A 16,245-nucleotide genomic window follows, 5' to 3' on the forward strand; every position below is an offset into this window, starting at 1 on the left:
GCACCCCCTCCCTAATCTTACTGACCAAGCTACGCCCCTGGTTACAGCAATGAGTTATCCACATCCAAAGTAGACGAGAGCTCATAAGGATTCAATAAGGACAGCATCAGAGGTAAGAGATTCATGCCTTGATATTTTTCTTTTTATTTTGAAGCATATTCATGTATTGATGGGCTCCAGAGGCGTAACGAAACTCGAGGGGGCCCACTGCAAAGTCCATGCAGGGGGCTCCCCACTCTCTGGATCCAGTCCAAAGCTCTCAGGCCAGGGGCCTGCCAGTGCCGGAGGGGGCCCGAGATCTCACCCCTCTCACACCGCAGAGGCTGCTGGTGCTTTTGTTACGCCACTGATATGCACCTGCTAAAACCAGACCTTTGTAAAAATGGAATTCTGCAAAACAGAGTGGTAAAAATATCACGTCTGAAAAATGAAATCTAAAAAATGAAACCTGTGACATATGATGTCTTACAGAACAGGAGTTTTGCAAAATATCTGTGTGTGACGTACACATTCAGCTATTACATTTTATTCTTATTTTATGTCTCGGAGGTGGGGTACATTTTTGCATGTATTCTATGACAGGCTCTTCTTTACCACACGTGTGCATGAAAGAATAATGCCCTTGTTACCTAAACATCACTGTCAGTATTATATGAAAATAAAGAAGCAACATCAGAAAGATATTATAATGACCAATTCAATGCTTTGGATGTGAATCGAGTCTAACTGGATTTATAGCACATACAGCTATTCTCAGGAACACTTTGGAGGAGGTAGGGCCCGTGCAACTGAGCTCCAACAGTGCACATTGTCTCCTACTACATGAGACATGCTCCTGCCTGAGACCGAACCAGACCACATCTCTTTAATCCATCCCTTGGACCTCCTTATAATGGGTAGGTGCAACTCCTCTATTACGGCTTTTCTCATCTCCGCTTTAAGGGCAATAGGTGAAGAAATAACCTCAGTTGAAGTGCTCAAGAGGGGGCCTGTAATGGCAATGGATGAGATCTCAGGAAAAATATCTGCAAATTCTGTTACTGACCCTAGATCCAACTTTGGTAGTGACTTATTACATATTGCGACAGAAGTCATCAACCTGTTTCAGGGTGTCCTGTAGATATTGCTCCAGCAGCAAGGAAAAAAACAAAAATAAAATGCGCACGCAAGAAAGGGCCTTGCAAAGTTGAAATATGAAGTGCCTTGAACACCTCAGCGCACCAAAGTTATTTTATTTGAATGTTTCTTTAATCTACTTTGCAGCAGACTTGAAACCCTTGAGTTGCACTGCTTTGACTTGTGCAAGCAGAGACTAACCATGATTAAAAATGCTATCCTTGGTTGTCCAAGACCATTAAGTCCAAGGAGGTTCTAATCAACCCCACAGTGTGTGACACTGACTCAAGGAGACATTTACTTACATATCTGGAACATAGGTCGATCACAGGTCCCCCCTGTAGCTTCTAATTCTTTGGTAAACCATTGTAAGACAGTACACTGGATGGGGAGGGGGTGTCTATCAGGGTAGCTGCTTAAAGAAGGCAAATATAGCTGCAGGGTGTAGTACCTCCACCGCAGTTACAAATTGTGGGCCCCCTGTTACTCACCCAGCTAATATTAGCAATACTGAGAATGGAGGCCTTGCTCATTGGGGAAATGGACACCCGCTAGTTCCACCATGACACCTACAACCTTTATTTTACCACTACAGCCTCCCTATTTCATTCTACTTAAGGGAGGGTCCACAGAATACCCTGCACGTTTGAAAAAAATAGTTGTTTGCTGGATTGACAGGAGAAATAGGGGGTGCTTCTTGTTTGTTTCCTCTGATTAATACGGTGAGGATTGTGGCTTGGAGTGGCAGGGATCCTAAAATATCCGAAGGAGACTGCATAGTGGTAGATTTTGATAAGACCAAATTGGCAGGCCGATTGTTCCTCATTTCTCAAGTTGCCATGGTATATCTTCCGGAATCCAGGCTTTACCCTGGGATATTTCTATAAGCCCCATTGTATGCTTGGTACTCATTTTTTACCCATCTTCAACTCCTCCTCTGGTACAGCATAAACCAGTAACTAATGGCATTTCTACATCCAATAGATTTGAACCGTTGTATACCAATGATGATGATAACTGACTCAACTCCATTCCTAATTTGAATAAGTCAATCAATCAGACAGGAATTGGAAAGCGTGACTATTCAGCCATTAGGTTCTACAGGCACTGTGAACATTTCGGTGGATGTTCATCCTCCCATTTGGTTTGTATGCTGCATCCTTCTCTCACTAACTTTGTTTCTTTGTTGCCTCTCATCCAGTTGTACCCCACGTTCTCTCTCTTTCACCTTAATCTTAGGTACACTCACATTGGGGTTATTTACACTCTCATTTGTCTTCCACTGTTTGTTTGCCTTTTTAAAAATGTACATGTACATTGACAATTATAAAAATACAAAGACAACTATTTAACAACACTTATTGTCCTTTATTGTTAATATACCCATTTAGTAATTGAAGGTAATATAAAAATTAACCACATAGAAATACCAACGCATTAAGGTGAAGTGTCAAGTCTGATTCCTACGCTATCCAATGCTTTCCCTACTGTTGCACTCACTGGAGTTGGAATAGTAATTTTTACCCCTACACTATCCAACGCTTCCCCTACTGTTGCACTCACTGGAGTGGGAATAGTAATTTTTACCCCTACGCTATTCAACGCTTTCCCTACTGTTGCACTCACTGGAGTTGGAATAGTAATTTAAACCCCTACACTATCCAACGCTTTCTCTACTGTTGCACTCACTGGAGTGGGAATAGTAATTTTTACCCCTACGCTATCCAACGCTTTCCCTACTGTTCCACTCTCTGGAGTGGGAATAGTAATTTTTACCCCTACGCTATCCAACGCTTACCCTACTGTTACACTCACTGGAGTTGGAATAGTAATTTAAACCCCTACACTATCCAACGCTTTCTCTACTGTTGCACTTGCTGGAGTGGGAATAGTAATTTTTACCCCTACGCTATCCAACGCTTTCCCTACTGTTGCACTCTCTGGAGTGGTAATAGTAATTTTTACGCCTATGCTATCCAATGTTTTCCCTACTGTTGCACTCGCTGGAGTGGGAATAGTAATTTTTACCCCTACGCTATCCAACGCTTTCCCTACTGTTGCACTCACTGGAGTGGGAATAGTAATTTTTACCCCTACGCTACCCAGCGCTTTCCCTACTGTTGCACTCTCTGGAGTGGCAATAGTAATTTTTACCCCTACGCTATCCAATGTTTTCCCTACTGTTGCACTCTCTGGAGTTGAAATAGTAATTGTTATCCCTACGCTATCCATCGCTTACCCTACTGTTACACTCACTGGAGTTGGAATAGTAATTTAAACCCCAACGCTATCCAACGCTTTTCCTACTGTTGCACTCGCTGGAGTGGGAACAGTAATGTTTACCCCTACGCTATCCAACGCTTTCCCTACTGTTGCACTCTCTGGAGTGGTAATAGTAATTTTTACCCCTACGCTATCCAATGTTTTCCCTACTGTTGCACTCTCTGGAGTTGGAATAGTAATTTTTATTCCTACGCTATCCAACATTTACCCTACTGTTACACTCACTGGAGTTGGAATAGTAATTTGAACCCCTACGCTATCCAATGCTTTCTCTACTGTTGCACTCGCTGGAGTGGGAATAGTAATTTTTACCCCTACGCTATCCAACGCTTTCCCTACTGTTGCACTCTCTGGAGTTGGAATAGTAGTTTTTACCCCTACGCTATCCAACGCTTTCCCTACTGTTGCACTCACTGGAGTTGTAATAGTAATTTTAACCCTTTCGCTATCCTACGGTAAAAATATTGTAAATGTTTTATAAATAATATGCATATATATATATAAATATATATATATGCATTTAAAATATATATATATTTTTTCTTACATTAATTATTTCCCAATTGTACATTTATTTAAGTATTTTAAATATGTTTAAATTAATTTAAATTATTATTATATTACTTTTAATTTACTTTTAAGACATTTAAAAAAATCGATATTTTGACAGTCAATATTATTTACACTCGATATTTTGGAGTCGATATTTTTGTACTTACCTGTTTGAAGATAGGAAGTCGATATTTTTGCAGTCGATATTTTTACTTCGATATTTTGTCCTCTCGATATTTTGTCTGTCGATTTTGTGTCAGTGATCCATTTCAGGAATGGAAGACCAGTGTTGCATTATAGCCTGTTGTACCAGATGGTGACACATATTCATGGGCCGACACATGTAGGAAGGGATGCGATGGTGAGGTTGTTCAGGAAAACATGGTTGAATCCAAAGTTCTGAATGATGGATGAAGTATTGTGTCATAAGTGTGTGACCTGTCAGCAAATTAATGTGGGAAAGAGACCTACAGTTACCTTGAGCCATATTGGAAGGTCAGGAGGACCTTTTGACAGGATAAAGTAGAAGTCTGTATATCAATCCATTACACACAGGCATCTCGACATTTTGGTAGTGGTATGCATATTTTCCCATTGGGTGGAAGCTTATCCTACTAAACTTCTCAGCATTGCTAAGTTACTGCTGAGGAAATGTATTTCAGGGTTCTTATTTCCAACTACTTTGGAGTCCGACTGAGGGTCTCATTTAGATAAAGAGAATTTGGGATTGTTATGTGCAGCATTAGGTGGAGCAGGGATTGCATTGCAGTTATCGGCCAGAGGCTTCAGGCATGGTGGAACAGATAAACAATACTTTAAAATCCAGGCTGACTAAGCTGTGTTCTTTGACATCTTTAAAATGGCCTGATGCTTTGCCTCTTGTGTTGATAAGTCTTTGCCGTATTCCAGACAGAAGAACAGGACTACAGCCACCTGAGATCCTCATGGGGAAAGCTATGAGTTTACCTACTGTGTCTGCCAACATGCTTTTAAACATATTGGATGATTTGGTGCTTGACTACTGTAAGGGGTCAGCTGACCTAGTTTGTTTTGTGTCTCACCAGGTTGAAGCAGCAACAGCACCGGCACATCATTAGCAATGTCACAATCTGAACCTCAGAGACTGGGTCGTTGTCAAGAAACATGTGAGGAAGAATTGCCTTGAGCCTCTGTGGCGTGGTCCATTTCAAGTGATCCTGGGTACAACAGCTGCTGTGAAGCATGGTGGTCTTTTGAACTGGGTGCCTGCATTGCACAGGCGTAGGATCCTGTATGCCCTTGATGATACATCTCCTCTCCTAAGAGTAATGTCAGTGGTGGTTGAATGGCTGCAAGAGAGGGTCAGTCAAACTGTAAAGGAACACACCGAATCTGAAACAGCAATAGAGAGAACAAAGGGGCTGCTAGAAGAACTAGAAGTTGGAGTGGAATCAGAAGAAACGGGTGCAGTAATAGGGAATGAACCAGATCCTGATGATGGCAATGAACTAGTGCTGTGGGACAATGAGTGGGAGTTGGAGAAAGCTGGCCTGAGGAGCAATTCAGAAGTCAGCAGTTGTCCTCTGAAGGAACACCTACACCCATTGCTGAAACATTTGAATCAGAGCACATTGGAAATAAAGGTGTAGGGCCTAGTCTAAGGAGATCCAAGAGAATGAGGGTGCCTGGTCAGATGTACTCTTCTCCTGAGTGGACTTATCTGGCTGCGAATGATGAGGAGGAAGACTACTGGGAGTCTGGAATGATAACAGATGTCCTGTTGAAGATTCCGGGGACTGATGTGAATATTCTTCTTACATTTGTCCTTCCTTTTCCACCAACACTCAGTTGCTTGAGAAACTTGATACTGAATGAAACCGAATGTCCATGTCTGAATTCAGGAGAATCTCTAGCATTAGTTACTGAACTGAGAAGAGAGTTACTGGAAATGATCATTGATAAACTTGGTTCTCTTTTTATTAGGGATTATAAATGAACTGTGCTAAATCGCAAAAGGAAGATTACCTAGGCCTGAGTGGCAGAAGAATACATTTAGGGTTTTACCTTTAGAAGAAGAAAAAGTAGGATTAGGGAAGTCTCACAAAGACTGTACCTAGATTTGTAGATAAAACTGAACAGAGACTGTCTTGCTACTTGTACAGATGGAGATTGACAGAGAAGACTCTAGAATATATTGCTTGACCCAATTAGGTCTGAACCTGAAGGAGTAGGTAAACTAGGAATCCTAATCATAGACGTAGATATATAATAGGTGCCTTGCTAACACTTGTAGCCTTAGGGATTGTAGTGCTGATTGTGGGGTTATGTTTGAGTCCTACTGATAATGTAGAGAAGACACACTTGAGATGAAAACCTCACCTGAAGCAGACGGCGGCTTCGCTTTATTTGAACAGCATTTACATACAGAATTGTCCAGGGAATATTTTACACTGAACCCTAATGCTAGATTGCTTTATGAGCATGTAGATACTATAGAAGTGAGGGACTGTTATGTCTGTATGCATTTATCTGACCCAGTAGCTGATGGCATTACTTATCACAATTTTCCTTTGACATATGGCATTAGCTGTAGTTTGCTACTTAGCATACTTTATGCAAAGGGACATTTTGAGCATTATTTTTCAAACTATGTTATAGTTCTTTCAGAAGTGCCAATGTTTGAGCACTTGAATAGACATTCATATGCCAAAACTGCTGAAATTGCTGGTGGATATTTTGGGCATTGTTACGACCATTGTGGAAAAGGAACTGGCCGACCTTAGGTCGGCAGCTCCTACCGCACTATTACGATGCGACCACCCATAGGGTGGTCCCAAGCCTCCATTTGTCAATGGAAGTTTGTGCAGATGGCGGAAAAGTCCCACAGCATAAGCTTCCATTGACAAATGGGGGCTTTGAAACATCCCTGCACCCAGTGGTAGGCACAGAGGTGCATGGATGTTTAGTGGGGTACCATAGGTGCCCCCAGAACCCAGAGCAGGCTGACATGGAACTGCTGTTGGAAAGTCCCGTCTTAAACCAGATGGTAGAGCAGAGGCTGGCTCCAGCGTCATTGTGGATAATGGACGGCTCCTTGAGACCATCGGAAGCACCACAGACAGTCCTTACGCACAATGTCTCCACTGTCTGCATCACAATGCAGCAAGTGGACTGCTGTGTGAGATGTTCGTGGGTCTGACACCTACATGTCATTGGTGACTGACCCACTAATATCATAATTTGTCCCTATGGGGCTGATTATGATGGCTCTCGGACGAGTGTCCGACTGCTATCTTTGCGTGAATGGGACCAGCCGACAGGTAGTCAGCAGTTCCCCCAGCCAAATTACAATCCGACCACTGTGGGGGAGGTCAGAAACATGTCTCTTAGAATTGAGGCTTGAACTGCGGCCCGGAAACAGCCCACAACACAAGCCCCAATGCCAAAAAGCATGTTTGGAAACATCCCTGTACCTTGTGGCAGTCTCCATGTGGTGCCTGCCACATGATGCAGGGATGTGTAGGGGGGCACCATAGATGTCCCCCAGATCCCATATTGGAGAGCCATTGGGGGAAGGGGCCCTGATAGGGGCCCCATAAAAGCCTTTCCACCAGCCTTCTCACGACAGAAGAACTTCTGTGGAATGGCGGAAAGGTGGATCGTAATCCCCATGGTGATCTACATTGTGGGGAATGTGATCCATCTGACCACCTGATAGGCTCCTTGAGCACATCAGAAGCTGTTGGTCGGTCCCTGGGGCAATCCGGTCCACCCGACAGCATCGTAATGCAGCAGCCTAACTGCAGTTGTAGATGTCTGAGGAAGCAACACCGACAGCACGTCGATGTCAGTCCCACCAACATTATTATCTGCCCCTAAGTTTAAACAAAAAAATAGACACAATTTACGCCGATAGACATAAGTTAACATGTGCCCTTTCTGATATTGAAAAAAAAATGTATAGATCAAGTGGAGCACGGGTATAGGGCAGTACTGACTGATGCAAAAAGAGGAGTTGTTGTTCAGAACCTGTCACCAGAGGAGAATGAACATCAAACACTGGAGCATTTTCCCTAGATTTGCAGCATTGGGTGAGATTGTGCATACACCACAACAACAGTGACTACAATTCTATATTTGTAGGGAAGAGTGAATGTGATCACATTTTTGTGGTTCAAGGGCCATGGAAACTATTTGTGGACGGAACTGATCCAGTGATCCCTAGAGTTTATTATTTGCGGAAAGAATGCTTATTTTAAACTGCATAGTAATCGGTATGGTATGTGTTATTTAGGAGTAGTGTTTCCAAAGATTTATCATGTGGAAGACTTTGGTCATCCAGTTTGGAAAGGGAAGTCGAGACGAACGTGGACGAGTGCTGGAGACATTGTCAGAGATATTTTTGAAGCTATAATACCGAATGCAGAGGTGATATGAATGATATCAAGATAGAAAGTTGTTGACAGTAGTTGATGAATACTGCTGGTGCCTTGTTGCTAGTAAATACTGACAGATGGTTGCAATTAGAGCTATGGTTTTGCAGAATTGGCTTGCTTTAAACATTTTGCTCGCAAAGGAAGGTGGAGTCTGTCGAGTGTTAAAGGTCCAACAATGTTGCACCTACATTCCAGACAAGAGTAAGGACTTGCAGAAGTACATAGGGATACTTTCTGATGTCCAGAAGGATTTGAATGGTTTGGCAGCTAAAGGTGTTTGGCATTCAGTCAAAAAAGGATTCAGTGCTATAGGTAGATGGTTTCTAATGTGGGGAGCGGTATAGTTGGATCTATCTTGGCCTTTGTGCATCATTGTCCTTTGTGAATCATTGCATTTGTGCACTTGTCTTAGTGGGAATTGTGAAAGGGTACAGGAGATGCAAGGTGTAGAAGGGAAAGACTTGCAAAAGGAGAGATATAGAGTTTGAAGAGGCTCAGGATACATACTTTAATGATATGAAGCATTTGGAGGAGTCCAAATGAAAAAGAATTGAAATGACAATGGTTTAGGTTGGTCCATGTGAAAAGACTGCCTGGTAAGATCAGAAGATTATGAGATGGCTAGATACGCCATCAGAGATGAGATTTGAGTAGTGGGAAGAGGACTCCACCTCAATAGATGTGTTAGGAATGTATTATAATCATATGTAGTCTGCACTTTCAATATTCTGAGTGACTAATGTTATTGTTGAGTGTGGAGGGTATGACATATTCAAAATATCCTGGCAAACTAATGAAAAATGTTTGCAACGTGTTTATGAATAAGTGATATAGTGATATGTTCACTAAATGAATAACCATGTTATTACTGTGTTATTTACTAAAGTACACATTGAAAATTTGGATTTATTTGTGTGTAGAGAGGTGCGCATGTTATAACCTGTGCACTTCTTAACTTAATCTAAATTGTAGGACTGAGATTTATTTGGATTCAAGCTCATGGGTTAATTTAACATTTGAATTTGATCATTTTAATCTTGCAATAGAAATGTTGAATGTGTTTTGGGTACCCACTGCAGATGGATAGGACTTTGTTAGTGAGAAAAAGGGCCTTTGTTCTTAGTAGATAGCAAGGTGTGTGAAGTGGCAACTGGTACAAATGAAATGCGATAACCAGATGGGTGGAGAGCTCTCATGAGAGAAGGAAATGAGACCAGGATCCGCTGAAGTAACAATTTAGGGGAATGGAAAGGTGATGAAAAGAAGCAAATGTGGGATGGTAGTATGGACAACTACTGAGAATCATTTGTGGGATGTTCTTTGCATGTAACTGATGTTATGATGCAACATAGTGAGGGATAGCTAGCATTATGGCTTAGGACACCTTGAGGTAAAAACCTCTGCTTTGATTAGTGTGGCTTTACGCTACTATGGAGGACTCTCATGGCTGACACCTTTTAAAATTCAGATTTATTAAAAATCTCTGTTTTAGTTTTAGGCTTGCCACTTTAGAGTAGTGTATCGACAGGACTTGAATATATGCTCCTTTTCAATGACTAATTGTTGCAATCTAACTAAAAAAACTGCTTCCTCATTACTTACATAGCCATAATCAAATTAGTTTTTTCTTTTTTAATATATAGGGTAAATCGATTTAGAAGATTTGGCTTCTTACTATTTATATTGTAGTTTGATACAATAATGCTTAGACTAGTGGATATTAATGTGTGTCTGAATTTGAATTTGGTTATACAATAACTCAGTTCAACACTAAGGGGGTCATTATGATGGCGGATTTCCCGCATACTCCGGGCCAGCGGAAGCCACCACCGGCCGGAGGATGCAGGAAATCCGCCGAGGAGGCTTGAAAGACCCACCGCCAAATTAGGATGGCTGGTGGGTCTCACAATCTGTCCTCCGCTTTTCCGCCGCGGTCGGAAGGCGACCACGGCGGAAAAGCACTAACATGGCTGGCGGTGTCTATCAGACACCGCCAGCCATATTAGGATGTAGTGAAAGTAATGCTTTTCCACGGTGGCTTTTCCGCCGTGGAAAAGAATACGGACATTCACTTTGGGGGCCTGTTGCGGGCCCCCTGGGTGAAGGTTGCGTGGGGGGTGCACATGGGGGGTACCTATGGTACCCCCCTGCCTTTGCGTGCACGAAGCGGCAGGCACCGCGCGGTGCCTGCCGCTTTGTGCATGCAAATGCACTGCTTTCATTTTTTACATTGCGGCGGGTGCTGCTTCAAGCAGCACCCGCCGCAATGTAAAACATACAGGATGTGACCGCCAGGGTGGCGGTCACATCCTAATTGCCATGGAGGGACCGCCGCTGCCCATGCGGACGGTCCCTCCTACTCAGGGGTGGCGGACGGACGCAAGTCCGTCCGCCATCCTAATCGGCCCCTAAATGTCAAGTTAGTAAGTTTATACAGAATTGGCTACACTGGATTTGGAGATTGATTTCAAAGTGTTTTCCTCTTACCTCTCATGCAGCACAGACACATTGTCACTAAGTGTTACTGTGTTAGTGGGACCACCAAGGCCTAAAAGCAACCTCGACCCCTCCAGACCTAAAAACAACCCTGCTGCCCAGGCCTAACCCTGAGCCCTAGAAACTACCCAACCCTTAAAAACTACCCCGTACATCGCCCCAAAACCCGGCCCTAGCCCCACCTACTTCACCGCCTCCTCTCCCGATCCTTCCTGTACCTGTGCCTGCCGATCTCACCATCTCGACTGTGCATTGTCTTAACCCCGCATATGCGTGGTTAAGGCATATGCAGGGTTAAGGCAAGCATGGTTATGCTTGGGTTGAGAACAGCACATGTGGCTCTGCCACATTGTTCAGGTTGTTTCCCAGTGAGTTTTCTGAACACTGACGGCTTATTAGACACACAATCTGTGGCAAATCAATCCAATCTCCTCATTTTCACTCTCTCCTCCATTTCTTGTCATATTGACAGAAAGCTTTATTAGACCATTATTTTGTTTACATCATTTTGCACTTATTTGTCAATCTTTTTTTAGGTTCCTCCTAAGACAGAAACTTAAAAGGAGAATCAATGCTGATAGTGTCATACGTAGCAAGGAGCCACAGATCAGATATAGAGTTCAGGCACATTATTCGGAGTCAAGCACTAGGCTTAAGGTTCCATTGGACAGCAGCCCTTTCACGTCTTGGACTACAGCTCAGAAAGGCAAACCCCTCTGTCTTTTAAAACTTCATTTACATTCAGCCCTGCAAAGTAAGTGGAGAAGAGGTTTCAGTACGTTCAATCAGGCTGATCTCTGCCACTAAAGGCATAACATATGCATATTCTATGGCAGATCAATCCAGTCTCATTTTCACTCTCTCCTCCATTCCTTGTCGTACTGATGGACAGGTTTATTAGCCCATTATGTATTAAAAACTCATTTTGCACCTAAATGACAATATTTTTTTAGGATTCGCCGAAGACAGCGCTCATGCTGCAGTATGTCACTGTTATTGATACCATCTCGCTCATGTTCTGGCCCGAGGTGTCACGAGAAATGTCTGCACGCTCTGTGCATTGTATAAATGCCATTCTAGGTTCGGATGCAGGATGCGGCCTGCCAGGATTCCAAGAACGTTATTCAGTTGTTGGAGGTCCTGGTGTGTGGCGTGAGCGTCCGGTCGTGGGTGCAGCGTTTCACATGAATAAATATTCCTTTCTTCAGTTCCTGCCTCCGGCCTCGTTTACTTCATTTGGCGACAAGGAACTTACCCTGCAGCTGCACCCACCGACTAACTTTTCTTTGGATTTGGCGGACTTCTCATCCATCGGAACCATCCTCCTTCGTATTTCATGGGACGTAATTCTTTCACCATTTCTCTACTCTTCCTGTGATTGCAGTTCCCGTGATTCTTCATGAGTTTCCGGTTCCTCGTATTTGGTGAGGCCTGCCCTACGTCACTGTTTCCCCTGTGCATTCGCCCTAGTTACCGGCCCACGTTATTGATCCCTCTGAGTGGCCACGCCGCTGGTTACCAGTGATTCTCGGTTGCTTCTATTCTCTCGTCGTTTCGACGCTGTCGCGTCTACGTCAGGTGGGCAACACAGCCATTTTACTGGGTTTCCTTGGCAACGCTCCACGCCGAACAATCTTTCAAGCCGATCAAGGATTTCTTTGCTTTCAAGGTATTGTTCAGCCTGCACTTTTACAAAGTGATAGGCACACCTTTTTAAACTGGCAAGCTTTAATATGTTTTAATTTCTTCAACCCTGCCTGCACTTCATCACGGTGACAGGCACACCTTTCATTTAAAAAAAAAGAAATTTGGGACAATATTGTTTACTGGAATACTTCATATTTATTGCGGTTTGCATTTCGTATTGTTTTAACTTATATACATTTTTCAACATTCCTGTTTTGATGTTTATGTTTATACTGCCAAATATTTTCGCTTATTATTGTGCATGAAAGTATTTATTTTATACAGGTTCCTTTTTATCACTTGCTGTGTCAGTCATGGCATCTGCTCTACAATTTGCACAACCACCGCCTTTTCTTCAACATCCTGGAAAACCTGTCATTCCATGGCGACAATGGATTAAGGCATTTGAAAATCATAATGTAGCCATTGATGCTACTAAGTTTTCGCCAGAACGCAAAGTTGCAATTTTATATGGTTGTCTTGGCCTTGCGGCACAACACGTTTTTTGAGAACTTGCCGAAATTTCCCACTCTCCCTGGTAATGCTGGGGATGCTGACCACTGGGACTCTCATAAAGAAGCTCTTTCACGCCTTGCTAGACACTATGATCAAGAACCGAACATAATGTTTGAAAGGCATAATTTCTTTAAGAAGAAACAGCGTGAAGAAGAATCGGTGGAGGAATATATCGCACAATTGCGAATTCTCGCTTCAACCTGCGAATTTGAGAAGGATCCTGAAGTTTACATTTGCGATCAGTTTGTTTTTGCTTGTTTTTCAAGAAAAATTCAACAGCGACTTCTTAGTTGTAGAAAACCATTGCTTCAAGAAACAATAGACATCGCAAAAAGTATCGAAAGGTCTTCTGTTACTTCGAAAGTACTTCAGCAAGAACACCCAATTAATTCTGTCAAGGCCCCTTCTCAAGAAATTGAATCTGTTAATGCTGTTTATGCACAGAGATCCTCCAAACAATTTGTTAAAAAGAGTACCTATTGTTTTTGTTGTGGATCTAAGTCACATCTGAGTAATTACCCCAATTTTCCGGCAATTGGTAAAAAATGTATTCTTTGCAAGAAGATTGGTCACTTTCAAGGATTGTGTTGATCTTCGAAGAAAACCACGAGAGTCAATTGTGTTAATTACTCTGATTCTGCTGATGACTGTTCTGATCACTTTCAAGATTTGGTGGTGTCCATTGAGTGTAATTTTATTTCCATGTCTCAACACGTCAAGGGTCCTTTGGGAACTGCATTCTTTGGCACTATTGAAATCCCCATTATGGCCGATTCAGGTTCTCCCTTAACCATCCTTTCTGATGTCATGTTTCACGACAAATGTAAAGATTCCATTTTATTATCTCCAACGGATGTCAACCCAAAGGCTTTTGGCGAGTTCGACATAGATATGCTTGGTTATTTTAATTATCGACTTGAATGTTTGGGGAGGTCAATTTTCACGAAAATTTATGTTGCAGTCAATGGACGCAATATCATAGGCTGGCAAGATCTTGCGAAAATGGGTTTACGTCTTATCCCAGGTTCTGACAATCCCATTTCTTTAGGTGATCCTCCCCAAGGGTATATTCCTGCTGGTTCTAGAGATGACTTAATCGCCAATACTGAGTGTTTATTACTTGCAGACCATTCTTCTGATATCAAGAAAGTTTTAGATATATTTCCTAAGTTATTTTCGAAGGAATTGGGAACGGTTAAAGGTTTCCAACATCAGATTAGATTGAAATCTGACGCCAAACCTGTTGTGCATAAGGTTCGCCCAGTTCCAATCAGTGCAAAAGATGAACTCAAGTCTGTTCTTAAAGCTCTATGTGATGAGGGTGTAATCGCTCCTTCTGACTCCCCTGAGTGGGTTTCTCCCATCATGATTGTTCGTAAAAAAAACTGTGAGGTCAGATTGTGTGCGGACTTGCGCACTCTGAATAAAAACATACTCATTGATTGCCACCCCTCCCTAAAATACATGAGCTTCCAGCCAATTTGGGAGGGGCAAATATTTTTTTCACTTATTGATCTTCGGTCAGCCTACCATCAGGTGCCCCTGACAGTTGATTCTCAAGAACTCACCACATTTGTCACACCTTTTGGTGTCTTTAAATATCTCAAATTGCCCTTTAGCCTTGCTTCCGCAGCCAGCGTCTTTCAGAAAAGCATGGACAATTTTTTCGGGAGCATTCCAGGTGTCCAGGCCTATCAAGACGATATATTGGTATTTGCTGATGATTGGGAGTCGCATTTAAACATTTTACGCTCTGTCCTCAGCAAACTTAGTGACGCAGGTATGACAATTAGAGTTGAAAAGTGTAAATTTGGTACTCAAAGTCTTGAATATTTGGGTCATACACTCTCCTCAGAGGGTATTAAGCCAAAAACTTCTCTAATTAAAACTATTAGCCATGCCTCTCCCCAGAAGGAAAAAGATTCCCTTTGTTCCTTTCCTGGGCTTTCCGAGTATTACGCACGTTTCGTGAAAGGTTAAGCCCAGACAGTGGAGCCACTACGTGCTTTGTTACGCAAAGGATCGAAATTTGACTGGTCTGAAGAAGTTTCGTCTTCTTTCACCCAAGTCAAGCAACTCATTATTGATGCCCCTGCTCTTCATCCTTTTCATCACTCCTCTAAATGCTTTATCATGGTAGACGCAAGTCTTACTGGTTAGGGTGCAGTTCTAGGCCAATGAGTTTCAGGCAAGGAACATACCATTGCATTTTCTTCAAGGATGTTGAAACTTTCTGAAACTCATTACAGTACTATTGAGTGCGAAGCTCTTGCTTGTGTTTGGGCAATTGAAATTAGGAATTACATTTGGGGTCGTGAATTTGAACTCTTTACAGTTCGTAAGCCTCTTACTCAACTTTTAACTGCCAATGGTCTAGGGAAAACATCATCTAGGTTGGTTAGACTCCTCTCTAAGCTTCAAGAGTTTCATTTTGTGATTAAACATATATCTGGTGGAAGGAATTTTAGGGCCGATTGTCTCTCACGTATGTCTTTGCATGATTCTTCAGACTCTGAGAGTCCAGAAGACACAGAATGTGTCATTGCAACCCTTGATGCTATTAATTCCTTTTCTAGCATCACTGAAGAATCATGGTTAAAAGCGCAAGAAAAGGATGAGAATCTCAAATTAGTTTCGAACTATATTGTTAAAGGGTGGCCAGAAAATAGGAAGTTATCCAGTGAGTTGAAAGCTTATGCCATGGTTTCTTCTGAGTTGTCCCTTGTTAATAATTTGGTTCTGCGGAATGATTTATTTGTTCCGCCCTCTGATGTCAGGAATGACATAATCAAATTTGCTCACCAAGGCCATTTAGGCATTTCCAAAACCTCTCAGCTCATTAAGACTTATTATTGTTGGCCATCCTTAGAAACGCAAGTAAAATTTCACATAGACTCTTGTGTTGAATGTTTATTGTCGGACAAAAAGTGGAAGCTTATCAATACCCCTTTGCACCCAGTTCCTTTTCCCACGAAGCCGTGGGAGAAAGTTGCTGTGGATTCTCTGGTCCCTATGATCTTTTGCCTCATGACATTAAATATATAATTTTGCTAATTGATTACCACTCTAAGTGGATTTATCACATGTTTTGTGATGCACCTTCTTCTTCCAATGCCATAGCGTTTTTAAAGAAATGTTTTTCTGTTGAAGGATTTCCTTCTGTTCTAGTCTCAGATAATGG

The sequence above is a fragment of the Lissotriton vulgaris genome, chromosome 2_1, assembly GCF_964263255.1.
Source record: "Lissotriton vulgaris chromosome 2_1, aLisVul1.2, whole genome shotgun sequence".
In the NCBI taxonomy this organism is placed as follows: Eukaryota; Metazoa; Chordata; class Amphibia; order Caudata; family Salamandridae; genus Lissotriton; species Lissotriton vulgaris.